The 21971-nt window shown below is 36.4% G+C and overlaps 2 long non-coding RNA genes across 2 annotated transcripts in view; one reads left to right on the top strand and one right to left on the bottom strand.

The window, feature by feature from the left end:
• Window positions 1-21971, top strand: part of LOC311432904 — a 587624-nt gene that overhangs the window by 340396 nt on the left and 225257 nt on the right. The window lies entirely within an intron of this gene.
• Window positions 630-21947, bottom strand: LOC311430716. The gene is made up of 3 exons (XR_014688969.1): window positions 21598-21947; window positions 5390-5780; window positions 630-4910 (listed from the first exon to the last, which is right to left on the bottom strand). It is a non-coding gene; the product is annotated as an uncharacterized lncRNA (long non-coding RNA).

Here is a 21971-nt window from a genome sequence, read left to right as displayed (position 1 = left end):
AGATCTTTGCTTCATTTATTTGTACTTTTTAGGAACAATTTTGTAACTTTTATTTTTCTTGTAATTATATAGAATGTAAATGTAATTGTGGAGATTCACTGCACTCACATATCCATTTTCCCTAACAAGCTTCTGGATTTTTTAAAGTCCTTTCACAAGATTTCAGATCCAAGTTTGATACCCTTTGATCCTTTAAATATTACAAATTGAATGCGAAAATATATATTCCTCTACTAGTATGTTCTATAACACGATTTAATTGTGAAATACAATATTTTAATTATTCATCAGTAGCTCTACTTTTGTTTCCTTGCATTAGTTTCTAATACACCTACACAAACTATATCAGAAAAAAAAAAAATTATCAGTCTTTGATGACAGCTAGATTTTGAGTAAGCATTGAAAGTCTTCATTGAAAAGAGCTCTAAGATTAACAAAAATGTTTTAAAATAATTAGCCTATGCTAAACTATAAATAACATTATAACAAATATCCAGGTTTAGGCACAGAAAGCAATAGCACATATTGAGCCATATGCATCATCAATAAAATTCTAACATCTCTGTGATTATCAAGACTTTATGATTATTAAATTGGAAGATTGCAGCTTTGCTTTTTCATGTGGAAGATTCCCGTTCCTGGCAAACAAAATAAGTGTTTTGAATTGCAGAGTACTTTTATAATGCACATTATTGAAAGAAAGTAAAAAATATATATACTAAAATAGTTTTAAATCAGAGTCTTGTCATATTTACAGATCTTGATTTTTATTTTTTTCCCAGAAAATACTGTGATTGTATCCCTGTATAATGCAGTAGTCTCCCTGATGTGCAATTATATTAGATACTTCTTTTTACCACCACTACTTATTTCTGTTTTGAAGTATAAAGATTTACTTTTCAAGGTTCCCAAATTTGCATATGATAAATAACAGTAAGGTATATTTTATTTTTTTTTTATGCAATTTCTGTTAAGGCTTTGACAACACAAGCAAAAAAAAATGTTGGTATAGATAGAGCAATTACAATTAGAAAATAAAAAAATAATAGTAGCTTAAAATACTTATCATTACTGTTTAAACAAAAAAATTGATATACTCATTATGTTTAAATCCTGAATTTTCATGATCAAACACTTGCATAACCTCCAAATATGCAATTAAGATTTGGGTAAAAACAAATGACAACAGAACTTCCACAGCACTTTACGTAGTCTCACAACAAAACCCCAATGATAGTAGCAGACTTTTTATGTTCTTATGGTACTTTAAACTGAGTCTAAAATGCTCATTGGCTTTTTTATTTTATTTTATTTTAAACAAATGTTTATCAGGTTTATATCACATCAGACACCCTTAGAGTGAAACAATTTGGGGAGTTTATTTGAAATTTTATTTTAAAATCATAAATAGGAAAAGACTGGCTAAGCAGTTATAACTATATAATAGCTTGTTGGGTGCTGTAAGTCACACACAGTTCATCGTGCTCTTTCCAGTGTACCTGTACCCACTGGTAACATCATAGGCCCTGACCCTTATTACCTGTTCCCAGCCCAAAGAGCAGCTTTACAGCTGCTCAATTTCTACCTCTTCACACTGTTCCAGGCAGCACCAGACATTATCTCAAGCTAAATTTCTTGACTGCTTGAAGTAGATTGACACTTTTAAATTTAATTTATTTACTTTTTAGCTGTTAAGACAGCACATAAGCCCTGATTTCGCCTATGAGGCTGTGGAAAAGCTAAATTCACACAGCAGGAAAGTAACAAGCTGTTTGGTGGTAACAATGGCAAAGGAAACAGAAGTAAAAGCAGCACACACACAAAAAAAACAGCACATTCATTTGTCAGGGGAACTGCTGAAGGCTTGGGTTAAAAGTTGCAAAAGCACTGGGAGGCAGAGTCTGAAAACTGAGCTGAGTCAGAGGCTGATCTTCAGGGGAGCAACAGCAGCAACCTGCCAGCAGGATGCAATCTGGCTAACCAGCTAACATTTATTCTAGAGTTTAGCTGAACAGCCTTGGTAAGGGAGAAATTAAGCAAAAAGCCATCTGTGAGAGCACTGGTTTGTTGACTAGAGGCACTAGAAGGTGGAGGGGAACAGGGGAATTAGAGGAAGATGCTTCTAGAATCAGAACATATTACAGTGCAAGAAAAAAAAAAAAAAAGATGAAAAAAAAAAAAGCCCTAGGGTCCTCCACATTATTTCCAATATGATACATTTTTGACTCAAACTAAAGTGTCTGCAGATGAGCTTTATTTTTTTAAATCATAGTCAGGTTGACTCTCTTCTAGTAAAACTCCTCCTTTCATGTTTAATTTTGGTCTGTTCTTGTTTGTTTGTTCCTAACTAAAAAATTAGATATGGATGGCACAGGACCTCACTCCAGAAAATATAACAAATTTTATGCAGTAAGCAACAGCATACTTAATGACAAAATCCCTCTGCTCCAGTTATACAGTCTTTTCCAATAAATGTGTCAGTAAGTGCTGGGTCAATGGTGCCAGTAAAATACCATCTGCATTATTTCTGCTTCCTTTGATAAATACTGACAAGCTGTATTTATTTAAAGCACTACATGTTTAAGTAGCCTATCTATTAGCAGGTACTGCAGATGACTTCACTGCTCACTGTTCTAAATGGTGGTGCACAAAGCTATAACTCTTTTCACCTAGGCAAGGATATATACACTGAATAAAACATGGGACGTTCAGGGACAGTCAGTCCCAGGGGACAGACTAGTTGCAGTACTGGTTCTATTGATCTCTAATTTCCTATAGATTTGTGTCACATGGCTACTGTGACAGTCTGAGATAGGCCTCAGCTATGAGTGATGCTTTTCCCCAGGTTACATCTTTATAGAAGGGCATGCCATTCATTGTTATGGATTCTCTCTTCTGTTAATACCATGTACGCAAGTTGCAACCTTTCCTTTTCTCAGCTGTCCAATTTAACAAAATAACAAAAAGAGTTATTTCCAAGATCTTGGCACTCCTGAAAAAATGTTGAATTTCTCCAGTGAGTTCAAAAGGTAGAGCAAAAAACAGAGGGGTGGGGAAGGAAAAGTATCCCATGCTGAAAAATATACAGATAGTGATCATGTTGTCCTTGTATTTAGAGAAACACATACGCACACAGAGAATGAGAAATCACCTTCAAACTCACACAGTGCTTAAAATTTATGCTTGTAGTAATATTTGGATGGAGTCATTGCTAAACAACATTTTAAAGTTTAAAACCTGTTGTAGGCAAAACGTTATAGCTTTTATTATCATCTAAGATATAGAAGGAAAATACATCTTGGGAAAGAATAAGCCAATAAACTACTTTCATGGCTATTTAAACACTGAGGCAAAATTTAGTATTCAGTAAGCTTGTAAAACCTACCTACTACCTTGCACGCCCCGTCATCCTGCCACCTCTCAGTGTCACTGCCTGATCAGAACACTCAATGAGCATCAGACATTGTTTTACCACTTGTCACATCAGAGCTGTGTGTCTCAGACTAAGCCCTGTGTGTAAGAAGCCTTTCAGGCTGCAATGATCAGGTCAGCCTCACTGGAGGCACCTGCTTCAAGAGTTGTGCCAACAGCAACAGCAGGCTCTGACATGTCTGCAATCTTGCAAGAAGCAAGATGGGCCAGCACAGGAGATACTGTTTGTGGTGGATGTGATTTGGGGATCATGGTAAGCAGGTGTGGGTCAGCTGGTGAGACCAGACAGGGTGCCTGGGGAGACTCCTGCAGCTGCTGTTTGTGGTTGCTGCTCTCAGTTTGCATAGCAGCTGCAGACTCTGCTGCCAGTTCTGCTGGGGATTTGCCCAATGTGCCGGCTGCTGCTGGGACACACTGACTCCTGGCTGCCAGACTGGGAGGCTTAAGCTCAGGGAGAGCCGACAGACACAGTCACTGCTGTCACAGCGCTTGGTACAGGAAGGCACAAGGTCCACCACCGCTGCTCATCCTGAGGGTGGAGATGGTGCAGTGATGGTGTCACCACCCTGCAAGGCACTTGCTCGAGTGCTGGCTGATGCTAATGGCTGTGGCCTTTGGCCACTGCTGCAGAGAGGCTCTGGGGCCTCTGTCTGAGGGGTGTGCTCTGGCCAAGGCACTGAGCTGCCAGGTAAAGGAGCTGCATGGAGAAGTGATCACAGCATCAGGGGAGGTCAAAGAAGAGATTCCAGGCTCTTCGTCAGAAATCTGCAGAGGCAGGAGGACTGAGCTCAAATTCAAGAGAGGTATGCTAGAGGTCAAAAGAGGGATGGGCTACTTGGGAGGAATACAAGGATGTTGCCGGCATGTGTAGGTATGGAGTAAGGGAAGCCAAACTCCAAGCTGAAGTCATCAGGGCTGGTCTCTCAGGGATCAGTATTGGGACTGATGCTGTCTACTATCTTCATTACTGAACTATGTGGTAGAGTGCACTTTCAGCAGATCTTCAGATAGCAGCAAACCGTGGGTAGCAATCAATATGCTGGAGGACAGGGCTGCTATTCAGAGGGACCTGGGCAGGCTGGAGAAATGGGCTGACAGGAACTACAAGAAGCTCTGGGCCTTCCATCCAGGATGGAATAACAGCAAGCACCAGTACTGGCTGTGTACTCTGATGAAAGGGATTCTGAAGGTCCTAGTGGACAAAAAGTTGAACAGGGGCCAGCAATCTGCCCTTGAAGCAAAGAAAGTCAGCAATATCCTCAGCTACATTAGCAAGGATGTAGCCAGCACCATAAGGGAGGCAATCTTTCACTTCTAACACTTGCAAGACTGCATCTGGAGTGCTGCGTACAGTCCAGGATTCCCCAGTATAAGGAAGGTATTGCCACACTGCAGCAGGTCCAGTAGAAGTCTATCAGGATGCCTGGGAACTGGAGCACAGGATGCACAAGGAGTAGCTGAGGGAACTTTCTGCTCAGCTGGGAGAAGAGCAAGCAAAGGAGAAACCATATTGTTCTTTGTAGTTAACTGATTAAAGAATGCAGAAAAAGCAGAGGCAGACTCTTCTCAGAGGTGTACAATGATAAGACAAGAGGCAATAGCCACAAGTTAGAACACGGAAAAATTCTGACTAGATATTTGGGGAAAAAAAAAAAAAACATTTTTACTGTCAGTGTAGTCACACATGCTGTACTTGGGGATGAGATGCCCAAAGGAGCTGTGCATTATTCATCCTTGTAGGTGTTCAACTCTCAACAAGACACAGCTCTGAGCCACCTGCTCCAAGGATGCTATGTCCCTCCCTCCCTCTGTCACACTGTGGTTCTGCAAAAAACAGTGCAAGCAGTCAGGATTCTTGGGGAGGTTGACCTCTCCCATAAGCCTCCCTGTGAAATCTCTGATTTTCTTTTTTTATGAAAGCACAATGGGAAAAAAAAAAAAAAAGTTGCTCTCTTACCTGTGCGTAGGTGGATGCCATAAACAGAGAAGAGATCCTTACTTTCACCTGAAGAAGGGAGTATCTGTGACACACTATCACTGGTGTGTGATAAGGCTGCAATCTTAAGAACAAGAGAAAAAATCTTGATCTATTCCAGATGCTGTCCTTAGTGGTAATTCTTGAGTTTAAAGAGGAATGATTTTTAAGACTTCCAGTAAAATGAAATCCCAGTGTTGTCTCAGTTTAATTGACATTGACAGAAGAATTTTAAATCAAGGCTGAATTCCTTCTACTAAAAGATAATAGTAGTATCTGAAACGTCTTTCAGCAGGGCTGTCACAGTAGCTGTGCTTTCAGTCTGCTCAATTTCAATCTATCCTTCCAGTCAGATCAAATAATTAAAATAATCCTGAAAAAACAAACAAACAAAAAAACAACAAGAGAGACTTTAGTCATACCCCAAACCCTCTAAAATGTGATTTTTCTTTTTTTTTTTTTTCTTTTTTAATAAAAGACTAAATAATACCATAGTACTCTCACCTATATTGTTATACTTTGGGGGTTGCAGAATTAAATTTGAAGCTTTTTCACCATGACTTTATTTTTAGTTTTACAATTTCCTTTTCATGATTCTGACAGTTGCCTCAAAATTCATATCCAACAGTTCAAATTAATTTTGCATAACTGAAATATGGGATTTAGTTCCAAATGTTATGTAAAATTTAGTGGATGCTATTTTATTAGCAACTGTATTCACAACAGTATATTAAGAATAATTTATTTACATAACTACTTGGCTAGGATGCCCTCTTTCTTCATGTATGAAATGAAAATCAACAGCAGACACAAGCATTTCTGTTTTCAAAGCTGTGCTAGTGATCAAGTAAAACCTGTCTCTTTCATCCTATCCCAAGCAAACAGAAGCAGTACAATTCCATCTCTGAAATTCCAACAGGGGAAATTGTTTTACTTGGAAATAGGAAAAGGACTTGTGAGTTCTCTAATCTATCACACCTATTCAATCTTTTTCATGACTTTGTAAGCAGGCACAAAATTTTTATTCCTTTATCACATCTCAAAGCCTTTTTCTAGTGATATTATGAGAATTAATTTTCTTTCATTGTTATACCCTTCACATAGTATGTGCATCCTACTTTACATTTAAATTTCTTGAGATCATACCAAGCTAAGAACATATTAATTCAACACTACAAATGAAAGTCTGTGAATTTCCTATGCTAACAACTAAAATAGTACTAATTATTTCAGCAAAAAAGGCTCAACAGCCACAGATACATGCTAAGATATATTATATATATTTACATATACACTTGTTTAAAAAAAATAGATTGGGGTTTTATTTTCTTTTTTATGACCTAATTTTAAGGTTAGCATACCTTCCTTTTTGCCTACTTTTCCTGGCCTTTGTTGCAGTTTGAGGTGGTTTGGGCTTCTTAGGAGCTAATGATTTAATTTTTAGTGTGAGAAGGGTGTATTCTTAGAATGGACAACAATTCTAATTCTAATATTGCCCCTTAAAGTCCTTCATCTCAATTACTCCAAATACATTAGTATATATTTCTGTAATTGTACAGTTTAAATACCTTTAAAAAGTTAAAGAAAATACTGGCACTTGATCTCCTGAAGGATTCTACTATAGGATAGGGCAAGACACTTTTACAGCTGACTATATAGGAAAAGAGTCTATATAAAATAATTTAATACATCTGTCTAACTTAGACATGCTAATCTTAAGTAGTCATCATCTTTAACTTCATTTTCCTTTCACTAAAAAGATCATTAGCAAAGATACTATAACCCAGCACTCCTGTTATTGTAAAAGTGGGGCAAAAAAATCAACCTGAGAGAAAAGACATAACAGACCAGGAAGAACATTGTAGTAAACATTTGATGTTTTGCTTACCTTACACAAAGCTAGGCAAGCTACCTTTTCATTACCCAGTACAACAGTTTGAATACATGATCAAAACGAGAAATGGGATTTAGCTGGCATATGTTGGTTGTCCTTATAAAGTCTTTTACCCAGCAAGTATTAGCTAATATCCTCCACCCCTTTCGGTAGCTGGAGAGAATTATGTGTTTTAAGAATAAGCCAGGTTCAAGGCTGAGGTTCTGCACAGGTAATATTAAATAACACATCAAAGCTCTGTAAGCTTTTGCTAACTTAGTCATAAGCATGACAGTAGGATCTCTTAGCCAGTGTGAAATCAGGCCTAATGCTTAAAATCCATTCCACATATAGTGATGCAGCTATTGCAAACAAAATTAGCCTTTTGGAGAATGCTAACGGCAAGCTGCCTGTTTATTAATACTGGAATTATGCAAACCCATAACACATAAGCAAAAAAAATATTCCTGTGAGGACTTGTAATCCCCCAGATTCTGCCAGTTTTTCTAAGTTTCACAACCATATATGAATGCTTCAAGGAAGGAGAACATACCAAAAAAAACAACAAACTGTCATATCCCTATTAATTATTTTACAATAACAAACATTTTATGTTTAATCTGTAATCTTTAATAATGAATATATCTCTCTTGGAGATCTTCCTGCCACTCTCACTTGTGACTTAATCTTTACGCACCTTTCCTGATAATGCAACCAGCCATAAGTGGTCTGTAGATTTGCTACTGCCAAACCAACGTGTTTTAAGTGCTCTACATTATCCATAGGTCTTTATAAATAGGTCTTTTCACCAATATATCTGCCTTTGCAATCTGCCTCTGAACACTACTTTCTACCTTATCTTACAGGAAGTCTGGACAAGAAAAAAAGGCAGATCAAGGCTTTTAGATAAAGATAATACCTTATATCAAACCAGCATGTATATCTGAAGAGAGAAAAAAAAAAAGAATAATCAATCTTACAGGAACACTAACTCTTCTTCAGGTCTAAAATAGTCAGATTACAAACCTAGGTGCCTACTGCAAATCATAGAACAGCAGAGGTCGAGAGCTGTATTCTTTAGATCATCTGTAAAAGAAAACACACGTGATATACCTATGAATGTTCGAAAGACAGGGGAGAGGGGGAGAGAATGACAGAGAGAAAGAAGATGGAGGCATGTCAAGGTAGTTATCTCTGGGAAAAGAGAGAAGTTTATAAATCGTGGAACACAAAGATTAATGGGTTCAAGATTGTATGAGGAAAATGACAAGATGGTACAAAAACAATATCTTCATGGAAACTTTGGATTTTAGTATCCAGAAGAGTTATGAATTTTAATTCCAACAATTATTTTGATAAAGACTTTTGATTCCTTTGAGAAATCAGGACTGAGAGATCAAAGATTAACAAAGATTAACAACTGTCTTCTGAACAATATTCCCCTCTGGAAGTTCAGTGAGTTTTATTCTTTACTGATTGTCTGTCAGCATTTATTCAGGCTGATAGCAATTGCTTAGGGTTTAGTTTTTACCTCTATACTTACTCTAAGATTACTTGGTTCACAAAGTGAAGTATATTGGATTCCTAGATATGCAGATATAAAAATGTGACAGTTCTGTTATAAATGGTATTTACTGTCATGTTATCACTGTGGCAAGTTTATGCATCTTGTGGAGATGCATAAACTTGTCCTGGGTCATTTCAGTGTACTTAGGACTGCAAGGATTCACTTCCAGTGGTGAATGAGGCCTAGAAACTGTTAGAAGTAATGATGGAAGTCATGCAGAGAGGGATTTATACGGCCCAATCAGTATTTTATAAAGCTATTTTATAATTAAATATATTTGTGATTATATACGTCTTATCTACACCCAGTGTTTTTGTCTTCATCATGTAGAGCTAAAATCCAGCATTCCCTCTTAAAGAAGCCATTCAATTTTTGTGATCATTTTGTTCCTTATTTAAAGATTTCTAGCTCTATTTTTTCATTTTTTTATGAGGCTGGTGACCTATTTGCATACAGTAGTCAGAATGCAGATGAACCATGGGTTTATCAGTGACCTAGTAATGTTTTCCAGTTTGTTCCTTACTTCTTTCTAAAAAAGTCTAAATCTATTTTCTGGACTACTGCTGAACAGAGATGAAATTTCCATAAAGTTATTATCCAGAAGACCGTATTCCTAAAAGAACACAATCAAATTAGAGTTCTTCATTTACATTGAACTGCTTTTTTCACATATTATTTATAACTTACATGTATTGAGAAGACATTGAAGTGGCATGGGAAGTTTACTCAGTGTATAAGGTCCTTCCATAACCCTGCAGTTTTCTCTGGTCCTTGCTATCTTGAAAACAAAAGTATTGCTACAAAATTTACTCACATCCTTCAGTTTCTTTTTACAAAGCAGTTATCACAGAATCACAGAATTGCAGGGGTTGGAAGGGACGTCAAAAGATCATTGGGTCCAAACCCCCTGCCAAAGCAGGTTCCTTAGAGCAGGCTGCCCAGGTAGGCTTCCAGACGGACCTTGAGTATCTCCAGAGAAGGAGACTCGACAACTTCCCTAGGTAGCCTGTTCCAGTGCTCCATCACCCTCACCATGAAGAAGTTCTTTCGCATGTTGGTGTGGAACTTGTACTCCATTTTGTGGCCATTACTCCTTGTCCTGTCCCTACAAACCACTGAAAAGAGGTTGGCCAAATCCCTCTGTCTCCCACACTTCAAGTATTTATACACATTGATGAGAGCCCCTCTCAGTCTTCTCCAGGATGAACAGACCCAGGTCTCTCAGCTTTTCTTCATAAGGAAGATGCTCCAGGCCCCGTATCATCTTTGTGGCCCTTCGCTGGACTCTTTCCAGGAGATCCCTGTCTTTTTTGTACCAGGGGGCCCAGAACTGCACATGGTACTCCAGGTGAGGCCTGACCAGCGCAGAATAGAGGGGGAGGATCACCTCCCTTGACCTGCTGGCCACACTCCTTTTAATGCACTCCAGGATCCCATTGGCCTTCTTGGCCACCATGCTGGCTCATGGTCAACCTGTTGTCCACCAGGACCCCCAAGTCCTTCTCCTCAGAGCTCCTTTCCAGCAGGTCATCCCCCAGCCTGTACTGATACATGCGGTTGTTCAATCCCAGATGCAGGACTCTACACTTGCTCTTATTAAACCTCAGTTGGTTTCCTCCTACCCATCTCCCTAGCCTGTCCAGGTCTCGCTGCGTGGCAGCACAGCCTTCTGGCATGTCAGCCACTCCTTCCAGCTTTGTGTCATCCATGTACTTGCTGAGGGCGGACACTCTTCCCTCATCAAGGTCATTGATGAAGATGTTAAACAGGACTGGACCCAGCACCGACCCCTGGGGAACACCACTAGTCACAGAAGACAAAATTATGAAAATATTGTCACACAGCATGAACTGTGTGATCACTTAAAATCAAAAATTTTAGGTCAATTATTTTACTCTATATTATTATGAAAGGTAGCCTGTTTTTTTTTGTTGCTGTTGTTTCATTGGTTGTTTTTTGTTGTTGTTGCTGTTGTTTCAAAAAGCTGCTTTAGAGATCCTACCCAAGAAAACAGCCTGGCACACTCAAATCACATGATTACAACATAGCTAAAGTGCACTTATGGAATGTCCACACTTCTATCACTAGTCAAAAACTCAAAACCTGAGTAACGAAGAAAAATCATCACATTGCTTCAAGTTGGCCTTGCCTATTTGATTTTTTTTATTTTTATTTTTTTTTTTTTGAATTCTTAAACCTGTCATGCCACTGCATATAGGTAGCAGGTAATGGCTGGGCCAAGTACCAGTAGTGTGGGGTGTCCCCAGGTGTGCCAGGCAGGGCCTGCTGCAGTGCCCCACCAGGAGCAGAGCACCAGGGCTGCCCCAGCCCCAGGCACCTCCCAGGGGCAGGGACTGGCTGAGGCCCAGTTGGTTCCCTGTGGGGAAGCCTGAGCCCAACCCTACTGCACCATCAATGGGGCAGGGGCTGATGGCCCCTAGGCTGCCATGGGGCCAGGGCAGGGATAGGTGGGGCTAGTGGTGCCCTTTGGTTCGTGATACAAAGCACCTGAAAGGCTCTGTTAGGCACTATCTAAGGAAGCCCACAGCTTTTGGTGAAAGGCAGCTAGGGGCAAATGACTATTTTAGAGCACATAAGGAAGCATAAGTTGTCTATATTTAAGCAACAGAATTGCCTTCACATCTTTAATACCCCATCTCCTCCCCCAGGCAGAACTACTGTGCCAAAGAATTCAAAATGTTTCTGCCCTGGAGACACTGGTCCCATTTGCACTCCCCATTCTAAGTATTAAGTATACTGATACAACCTTTTTAAAATATCCTTTTGTTTAACTAGACAGGGTTCAAAGCAGGAAAAAAAAAAAAAAAAAAAAAAAAAAAAGGAAACCCAACAAACCCACAAATATGGTCATGCTAAGGAGAAGATATTCTTAACTTGCTCTTATCCAAAGCAGTATTCTTCACATATTTGAGGCCCATTCCAGTGAGGATTCTTTCTGTCTTTACAATTTAGCTCAGCTTAGCTCTGAGCTGCTTTGATTGTAGAGAATTAAATGTCATTTTATATATAAAGTAAGGCTTCCATATAACCCCTATGCTCTAAAGTGGAAGAAACAAACAAAAACAAAATAAATCAGTCTTAGCACAAAATATTGTAGTAACACAAAAGTGTTACGCAATTTTAGACATGGTAGTGATTGCCAATTCTGCACTCATTAATTACAAAACAAATTTGGATTCCAAAGAATTTAACAGCTTATGCTTTTAAAATATTAAAAAAAAAAATCTAGCTAGGTTCAATAATGAAGATATTCTACTCAGTCATGACAATATTTCAGAACCTCTTTCACTGCATCTGAAGGGGGCCTACAAGAAAGCTGGAGAGGGACTCTATCAAGGAATGCAGTGATAGGACAAAGGAGTATAACTTTAAATTTTGAAAAGGTAGATTTAGATTAGATATTCAAAATAAATTCATTACTATGAACGTGGTGAGGCACTAAAACAGGTTGCCCAGAGAAGCTGTGGATGCCCCATTCCTGGACGTGTTCAAGGCCAGGTTGGATGGGGTTTTGAGCAACCTTGTCCAGTAGAAGGTGTCTCTGTATATGGCAGGAGACTGGAATGAGATTGTCTTTAAGGTCCTTACCAACCCACACCATTGTAGGATTCTGTGGTCTGCAGCATAAGCAGAAACAGGAAAATATGGAAAACCCGCTTGACAAAAACACAAACTCTGGTCATCTGTTGGCATGTATTTTTAGTCATTTTAAATTAACTTACTTTAACTTACCTATACAGCTGTTCTTAATGGGATATTTCTGAAACCTATTTGTTAAAATAAAGCAGATTTTTAACATGCTAAATGAGCAAGCAAAACTTGTATAGATGCCTTCTGATTGGAAATGCTATTTATATTTCCAAACTGCTTACCTTTGCCTGTTGTCATAAGGAAGATAAACATTGAGGAAGATAAATGCAAGTCCCTAGATAAATATCAAGGAAGATAAATGCATGTGCCTAGAACCCAACACAAAGTTCAAGAATTTAAACCCAGTAGAACCTCTCCTCATTTTTCTGCAATTATTTTTAATTATTTAATCATTCCTTTTATACAAATAGCATTTTTGGAGCCAATTTTGCTCTCTGCAATTTTACTGTGAGCTTTAAAGTTAAGTGTTTTGATTGATGTTATTTGCATAGCGTATTTAATACAAATATTTAAGTATATATACATTTATGTTAGGAACAAACAATGCAAGATTAAATTAAGAAGATCACCTGAAAATTTTTTCTTCAGCAGCTTAAAAAATAAAAGCATGTCTTTGGTCAAAATACCCGCCTTTACTGAAAAACATTTCAAAACAATGTAAGAGAAGTAAAAAAAAAATCTATTCAGTGGAACAGGATGACATTAGAGCATATTTGAAAATACATATCTAACACATTCTTAATGACTCAGATTTCATTCTTTAATTTGGGTCAAGAGCAGAAGAGATACAAAATCAGTTCCTTCATTTCATACCTCTCTCAAAGTCCTCATGGAATTAATCTAGTAATTTTTGAAGTAAGAAAGCACCATCTTGACAAAGAATAGCCAGTTAAGTACACGCTTCTGAGAGCTATTTCAACTGGAATATCCCACTCACAATAACCTTTAAAGGCTAATGTTCACTTTCAAGAAATTATCTGAATTATATTTAGTTGCCCTATGAAAACTATTTAATCCTCTTCAAACATGATCTCCTGCATTTTATATTTGGCAGACAGAATAATAATGGCAAAACTGAGTCTTTTAAGTATTTTAATTTGTGGTGGTTCTGTATGTGTGGCTATAAGAGAATGCCAATATAAGAGCCATTGATCATTATTTTTTTGAACAATTCCACATAATTAATATTTTAAAGTATTTGCCAATAATATATTAACAATGGAATTTCAATGACATTTAAAAATATGTCTGGAATATCTAGTTCTAACAACAATAGTATGAAGTCTGAGAAGCTGATGTTACAAGGAAATTATACAACAATGCTGCAATTCAAAATTAAGGTCATTTTGTTCAATCAAACTTCTTCAAAAAAAAAAAAAAAAAAACAAAAAACAGATCTTAGAAAATTTCATTCCATTCCATTTTCAATGATTTAATACTTGCAGAGACAGTATGTTTGAAAATGCTTATTTTAATGCATTTAAAAATTAAAATAAAAGTTTGTTTTGATCAACTGTGTTTAATATACTGTTAACATTATTAGTCTAACAAACAGAACTGCCCACAACTAAATACCTTAACTTAGTATACTATGTTAAATTAAAACAAACAAAGAAAACCACTAGCACTACTTCATGTATGATTTTGTGAACTGCCAATGGGTTCTCAATCAGCAAGCAAGTTTACACTATCCTTAGTACTAAACATATAAGAATTTCAGAAAGTCCACACATTAAAAATGCCTCAAATTAGACACTACATAGTTTCACTGTTTACTCTATTTGGCACATGAAAGTTTGAATATCATTACAAACTCATTCCTTATTTCTAAGGTGTATATATGAAGTCTGTAAAAGAAGGGTTAAGGCAGAGCCAATATTGTATTAGACAGTTCTCAGAGGTGTTAAAAGATAAGCCTCATGTTTTCCATCAGAATATTCTAATATTTATATTAAGTCATTATAACTCCTTGGAAAAGAGACATTTCATTATGTACTCAAGGTTAAAAGTATCTGACATATTTTTGTGCTTGCAGTTTGACAGACAGTAACTCACAAAAGAATATATGTAGTCATGTGGTAAGTAAGAATCTGCAAAATTTACAAATATGTTGAAATGCTTTCCCATGCCAGAGCCCCTAAAAAGTAACACGCCTGAATAGCTATCATACTACATTATTATTATTATTATTATTATTTCTAAATTATGGAGGATGACCAAGATTCTATGTGTTATTTTAATACAACTTAATTAACACTTTCACTGTTCATTCTCTCTTGTTCATTTGCTACACACTGATTTATGGATGAATCAGTATTTTTAAATTGGGGCCTAAATGACTTTCTAAGGAACAGAAATCATAGGTATATGAAATGAGCTGTAAAGAATGCTGAAGAATGTTCTTAATGAAGTGGCTGTCAAGTTATTTCTAATTAAAATAAATAAATGAAGTAAAATATTCTTGTATATCCCAAATCAAATGTGCAAGATAGAAGACTGATCCACAGTGTTAATTATCTCATTATTTCAGGCCCCAACAGCTAAACATAATGAGATGAAACCAAGTATATAAGAATTTTGACTACATGTTATTTAAAAAATTGCTACTATTAAGGTCAAACTACTTCCAAGGTGATTTGTTAAGATTAGGTGACATTCACAGCTCTTCTGTAAGACAATAGTCATGCAACAGTAAAGATAAACCTGTTCTCTTAAACCTAATAGATTTTCTTCACATCTCTTCTCTGACATGGTTGAGAATTTTCTAGCAAAAGAAATCAAAGTACCTATAAGGGTTATACTAAAATAAATTATGTTGACCACACATAATGCTATTTTTCCCCTAGAATAATTCTTTTTGAGGTAGAATGAACAGTCTGTCAAAACTAACTATACAACAAGAGCTCTGCTGAGCATTAAAGCAGATAATGAGATTTACAATATGTAAAAACACATCGCCAGGTAAATATTTCTTGCAGATTAAATGGTTTCTTATAAATTAAATTTAGATTCCAAGAGCTGTGTTTTATTTCTTTCCATTAAATGTAACTTGCATCAGGGTTTATTGGCTATTGTTAAATGGTTGCTGAAGCTTGGTCTAAAATGAGATAATCGTGTCATCAGAGAATAAAATAATCACATGCAGTATAAGTCTGACAATATAAGGAATAGAAAAGAACAATTGAATGTCAGATCCTTAAAGACTTCTGAAAAGATACCCAAGATAATAGCACGCCATCTAAACTAGTGGACTGTTTTCTAGTCAAGTTACCAAGGCATCTTATATAAGTCAGAGAAAGAAATATTTATATATACTTACACCAAGTATTAAAAGAAAATATAACAAAATATTATAGTGTTAATAGCTATGAATGTCTGACATTGATGGTTTAAATAAACAGAAAAAGCTAATAATGTACAGTTCAGGAAAACATTACGTTTAACTGGACAATTTTGAGTCTTTTTAAGAGTACAAGTGGAATATCATAGACATTTATATTCAACAAATATTATGGTAGAAAAGAAGCATGTATTAAAAAAACGCAAGTTCATCAAAAGTAAACTTCTGATGTAAATACTAATTGGTAAAAATTAAACTTGTAGCAGTAACAAATATTAAAAAATAAAAAGACATTACAGCAAATCTGAATAGTTTTTATGATAAAAGAATTACAGCCTGAAATTTGGGGAGGGCTGTTTAAAATGGGCAAAGCTGTTTATATTACATAAATTTTAAAAAGGCTTTTTTTTTAAAAGTCCAGACTGCTTTAGTTAGAGCTGAAAAGCACACTATTAAAAGTAGGGTTCAGTGAAACTAAGAACAACTAATAAGCCATGAGCATTTAACTCTCCCCCGACCTTCACACCTCCCTGAGTCTGCCAGTTTGGAGCCTGGCTCCTGTCTGTAGTAGCGGTACTTATGGAAGAGGAGAAACTCAGAGGAAAAATGGTTGCTAAGCCATTTAGGTTTTGCAGGTAAAAACCAACCATGTAGACTGCAGAACAGTTTGATAAGCTTGCAGCCACATGTACCACTTACAAAGTGGCCCTGACCTAGAACCTTGGCACATCATTTTTTCTTGATATTCTATACTTCCACACAGATTTTTGCATAAACTATTCATTGAACATATATGTTCATATGCTGTTGCATCAGACTGCATGTATGACATTCATTCTTTACTTCTTTAGGGATAGCATTGCTTTATACTATGCAATGCTATATGCCATGCACACAAAGAAAAGAGACAGCAGAGAACAGGAACAGAAGTGGGACATGCTGAGTAGTTAACCAGTTCAGAGACTGCTTCTGCAACTCAACAAGAGAGGACAGTCTGACTGAGAAATTTGGAACTGCCTCATCCTGCAGGCTGGACTGAGTTTCTTAAGGAGATGCTGTGCCCTGCTTCCTGCCACCCTGCCTAATAACCATAGCTGTAGAGGTCTTTGCATATCTGGATATTAATTTTTGCTCAGTATTAGTGAATTAGTGGATTTGCTGTCATTTTTTCTTAGGTAACTATACTACTGAAATAATCTGGGTAATTGTGCTGCTGATTTGCATTTGTTACTGTATTTATTTTTTTTTATAGATAAATTCCTTATTCCTAAAGCTGTTGGTCTTCTATCTGTTACTGTATCACAAGCACATAACTCAGCATGGCCATGCTTATTGTCTACTTCTCCTCAGGATCTCCTAGGGAAAGCACACTAATTTTATTTTTAAAGATAAATTATGAAAAGTAAGGTATGCTTACAGCTTGCCTTCTAAGTCCAGAGGAAATTCAATAAGCACATATATTTGATAAAGACTAATTGGACAGCACAATGTAGGAAACTTACTTTAAATATGGATAGCTACAGCCATCCATCTGGAAACAAGACACAAGTCAAATTTATGGTCTAAGTAATGTAAATGTGAGGTAAGTAATGAAAAGGTGAGGGTGGAGGGTGTTCATAAGTAATTGATCAGGACTTCAGTGACACATTCTGGTCAAAACAGCTCATATTGCTTGGCAAATAAATGCAGTCCTGCCACAATTTTAAAACAATACAGTAAGGAACAAGTATAAGGCTTTTCCAGTTTACACATTTGATGTGTGAATATGGAAGTACTGTCACCAGATTCAGTATTCAGACTTCAAAAGGATGTGAAAATACTCAAGAGGGTTTAGAAAAGAGAATTATTTGAAGTATGGAAAAAAAAAGAAGTTGTGCACTGGAAAAAATAAAAGCATTCAGTATACTGATTTTATCCAGAAGCAGAATTTGTAAATAATAATCTTTGGGAGGCATTTCTACTACTAAGATTGGCAGACTGCAAGCAAATCCATAACATGATCTAGTGACAGAGAAGGTGAAGCTAAAAAAAAAACAAACAAACACAGTTGTATTTTTTCTTACTAACAATGGAAGCAATTAGTTACAGGAGCACCTTATATCAGTAATCTTCTCTGCTTAAAACACCTTTAGATCAAAGCTCTTAAAAGGTATTCAAATGAGCACATAAACACTAGAGAACAAAGATGATCATTTAAAAACAAAAATCTTAATCCACATGTTATATAGAAAATAGGAAAGACAACTTCCTGACATTTTCCATAAAAATATTCTAAAATTGACTTTATTATATTTGAATTTGCATTTTTAATGATGTTTGTTAATATATGGTACATAATATGGGCCTATAACTTGACCATTATTTTTCAGAACTTTCTGTCAAAAGACAAAATATCCACTTTAAATAGAAATTTTAATTTATTCAGAGTTTTATTTTATAGTGGAAAACTGCAATAATTTTGATCAAACAGCTTTTGTTAGTTGAAATGAGTATTGTATGCTTTCAGCCATTTGTCATTTCAAGTCACTTAGGTGCTCAGATATTCCAACTATATTGGTATCTCTACCTAACAATGTTTTGGAGAAGCACAAATATTTTTATTTATTGGTTCGATAAGACTGCTACTTTAGCATTTTTGTAGATGCCTTTAGTTCCACAATACATAAAGCACAAGAATATGATTAGGGACTTACAAAGCAAAGAGATATGAAAGATAATTCACATTTGGCCACATTCAAATAAGTCCATGCTCTTTATTATGCTACTTATTGCAGTTTCAAAATATGAATTTAAATTCAATTATCATTCTTGGACAACTGATACTGGAATTTAAGCTAAGAACATTAATTAAAAACAAGTGATTGTAATTCAATATTGTAGGACTGAAGCAAATTTATAGTACTTCCAATACTTACAATGAATACTATTCAGTACAAATAGTGCATTTAATTTTCACCTGCCTATTGTCTAGCAACCTCCACACCAGAGACTTGATACAAATACTGTTCAACTGCACTATCACACTGACACTTAAGTTTATTTGGACATCCCAAAAAGTAAGCTAACATTTATGTACCCCAGGAAAGACTTTTGACTTATAGGCTCTTTAATTGGCATTTATTCTTCATTTGTTTTCCACTATTATTCTAGTACCAAGGGTAGCATTCCTTTAACATTTCTACTAACCCAGTATATTAGACTCTAAGATGATATTAAATGCTTATGGGAGTTTGGGGAATTTTCCTTTCTTCTTTTTGTTTAATTCTGAAACAACAGGAAGACAGGAAGTATTTCCAAACCATTATTTAAAATATGAGGTATGAACAACTGTAGCTGCAGCTGAGATTTTACTGAATCATGGAATGGCAATCCTCTGCCACAGAAACTAAGTTGCAATACCCTAAAAAGGTAAACCTGAATGACCCAAAGAAGACAGGTAGCTCAGACATTCATTCCTGTTAGTATATTGCAGTCGCAACTAAGGCCTATGGGTTCCTCTGAAACAGAAAACTCTACATGGTGAGCACTCCGCTACAAGAAAGACAGTAGTGCTTCAATATGTATTCAATTTTAATTCTGGAAGGGCACAAAAAGGACACTTCAAGCTAGATGTCTGCCCTGTTGATTGTGCAGGCTTTGGTCTACAACATGTCAAAACTGGAAATAAAGTACATGAAAAAAAATCCTGTAGAATCTTGTCTGAAAAGAGGATATCAAAATATTCATGAACTAAATTGTCAAAGACTAAGTATTTCTGTCAATTCCTGACAGCACTCCTAGAGCTCTGTAAAAATATAATTGTACCAGATGTAGAGTAGATTAAATAGTATTTTCATCAATTTAACAAAGCAGAGAATAAAAATGTAATAGCTTCTGCTCATTTTGTTTCTTAGCATTGATCAAAGCCAGTAACTGCTTGCCAGAAATGGTAATACATGTACATGATTTTATTCATCTTACTTTTTTTTTTTTTTTTTTTTTATCTTTCCACACTAAGGAATATTTCTGCATCTCTTCTTATTTTTAAGGGATGAAATCATATTAGTTCTGTTCATACCATTGCCCTACTATAACTAACTACAAAGTCAAGATCCAGTTTTTTTAGTTAATTTAATATTAGTTAATAGTTAATATTTCTGCTTTCATTCCAGTACTAACAATATGAAGTGATATGTGGCCTATCCTCTTCTTCTGGGATGTCATTATGATTTTCTGTTTGTAGTTTTTGGATCATTTCTTTGCTAAAAATAAAATAAAAATGACTTAATTCTGAAACTTATTTTAATGCTGAAAACGGGGAAAATGGCAGAAGTGTTCAGTGAAAGGACTACAAGAGTTCAAATCTCAGTCCCATAAAAAAATACTCTCGGGTGAGGAGGCTAAACTACATTTAGGTTTGGCAGTTGGCTCCTCTCTTCTCATGGTTGTCTGCTGTTGACTGAAGGTAAAGCCTGTCCACAGACAGTTGTCTACATACACATGGATCTATACACATGAATCCAGCGTTCTCTATTTTGGAATAGACTGTTACTTAAGATGGAAAGAAATCTTGCTAGTCCATGAGTTGTCCCAAAATAAAACATGATGAACGGGAATTTAATCCTAATCAGTAAAAGAAATATAGCAACCTATGAAACCTATAGACACACCAATATGGGCACAAAAATTTACGTAACAAAAAATACTGTAAAAACATTGAATTATTCAAGATGCCAGTGCACTTTACACCAGATCTTGGTAAAAAGTACTTCTGAATATTTCTACAGAACTATTTGGTTACAGGTAACTAGTGTATTATCAGCAAATCATTGTTTGAATAATAATATTTATAGTGTGAACATCTTCTCTTTACCCTGTTAATTTTGAGTAGCAAAAAGAATTGTTGCAACAAGCAAGCTCTATACGTGCTTGATCCACCTTGGACAGAAACACCAAGACTTATAATGCAAGAAACAGGAGACATTCACCATCCTTTTTAAGCAACAGCAGTCAAGAATAGCAGCTTTTATAATAATATTTGCAAATTTGAAATCACATACTGTTGGATAGAACATGAAATTCATATAAAAGCTTTCTATGACAATAAGATGTCAAACTTTACCCCAGGCACTAGGGGTTACATGTAGCATGCCCACAAATAACTTAGGAAAACAAGGGGGTTTAAGACTTCCTCAGAACGATAGTCTCTGAGCTAGCACATGGAAGCAATGGAATGCCAAGTAACAGTTAACAACAGAAAAAGATAAAGGATGAGTGAGATGACAGATAGGATAGTCCAACAAAGATCAACACTGAATCAAGTCTTCAAATTCAAATTTTAGCTGGAGCTTGAAAACATTGCCACGTTTTGTCTCACGTCAGAGTGTGTGTAAAAGATGTAAAAAAGGAAAAATTAACAGCTGCTAAGTGTCAACAGAAGAAGATATACTTCACAGAATCCTCAAGGATTTCAGAGGACGAATGAAGAAGTAACAGTGGTATGCAACTTCTAGCTATGGTGTGTACATTTAGTGTAGAGAGACACCTAACTACGAGGGGACTGTGGTACAGAAAACAGGGAAGTTGTTTTAAAGGGCCACAGAGAAGATCTGGGAAACTGTAAAATAGTAAGCCTGATGCATGTGCAAGGCAAATTAGTGGAAACTTCAATAAAAATATAATTAGTAGGCTCTCATACAAGTATGACATATTGAAGAACAGCCAACATGAATTTGACAGAAGGGCTCTGGATCACAAACCTGTTGAAGATCTTTAGTGGAGCGTCACACAGGACTACGGAAGACAGGCAGGATCCCTCAAGGACCCTTGGCAGAATGAGGAGTTATCGTTACATAAAAGCTTTAAGCAATCAGCACAGCTTTTACCTGTGCTTCCTAGCATTCAGCACAGCTTGCAGCCACACAGGATTTCCAGAGCTCCGCATCACAGTGAGCTCCCAGCCACTAGGACCCTCTGCAGCTCAACCCAAACTCCAGTCACCCAGCTTGTGACACAACAGTCCCAACCTTAGGCTTTGCAGGCAATGTTACCTGTGCTACCTTGCATCCTTATTAGCCACCTGTGCCCTGACAACCCAGATGAACCTTATTAATTGGTATCCCCACAATGTGGG

Source organism: Aythya ferina, assembly GCF_964211825.1.
Source record: "Aythya ferina genome assembly, chromosome: 2".
Classification (NCBI taxonomy): domain Eukaryota; kingdom Metazoa; phylum Chordata; class Aves; order Anseriformes; family Anatidae; genus Aythya; species Aythya ferina.
Note: the sequence above shows the minus strand (reverse complement) of the source record. Positions and strands in the feature narration are given on the sequence as shown.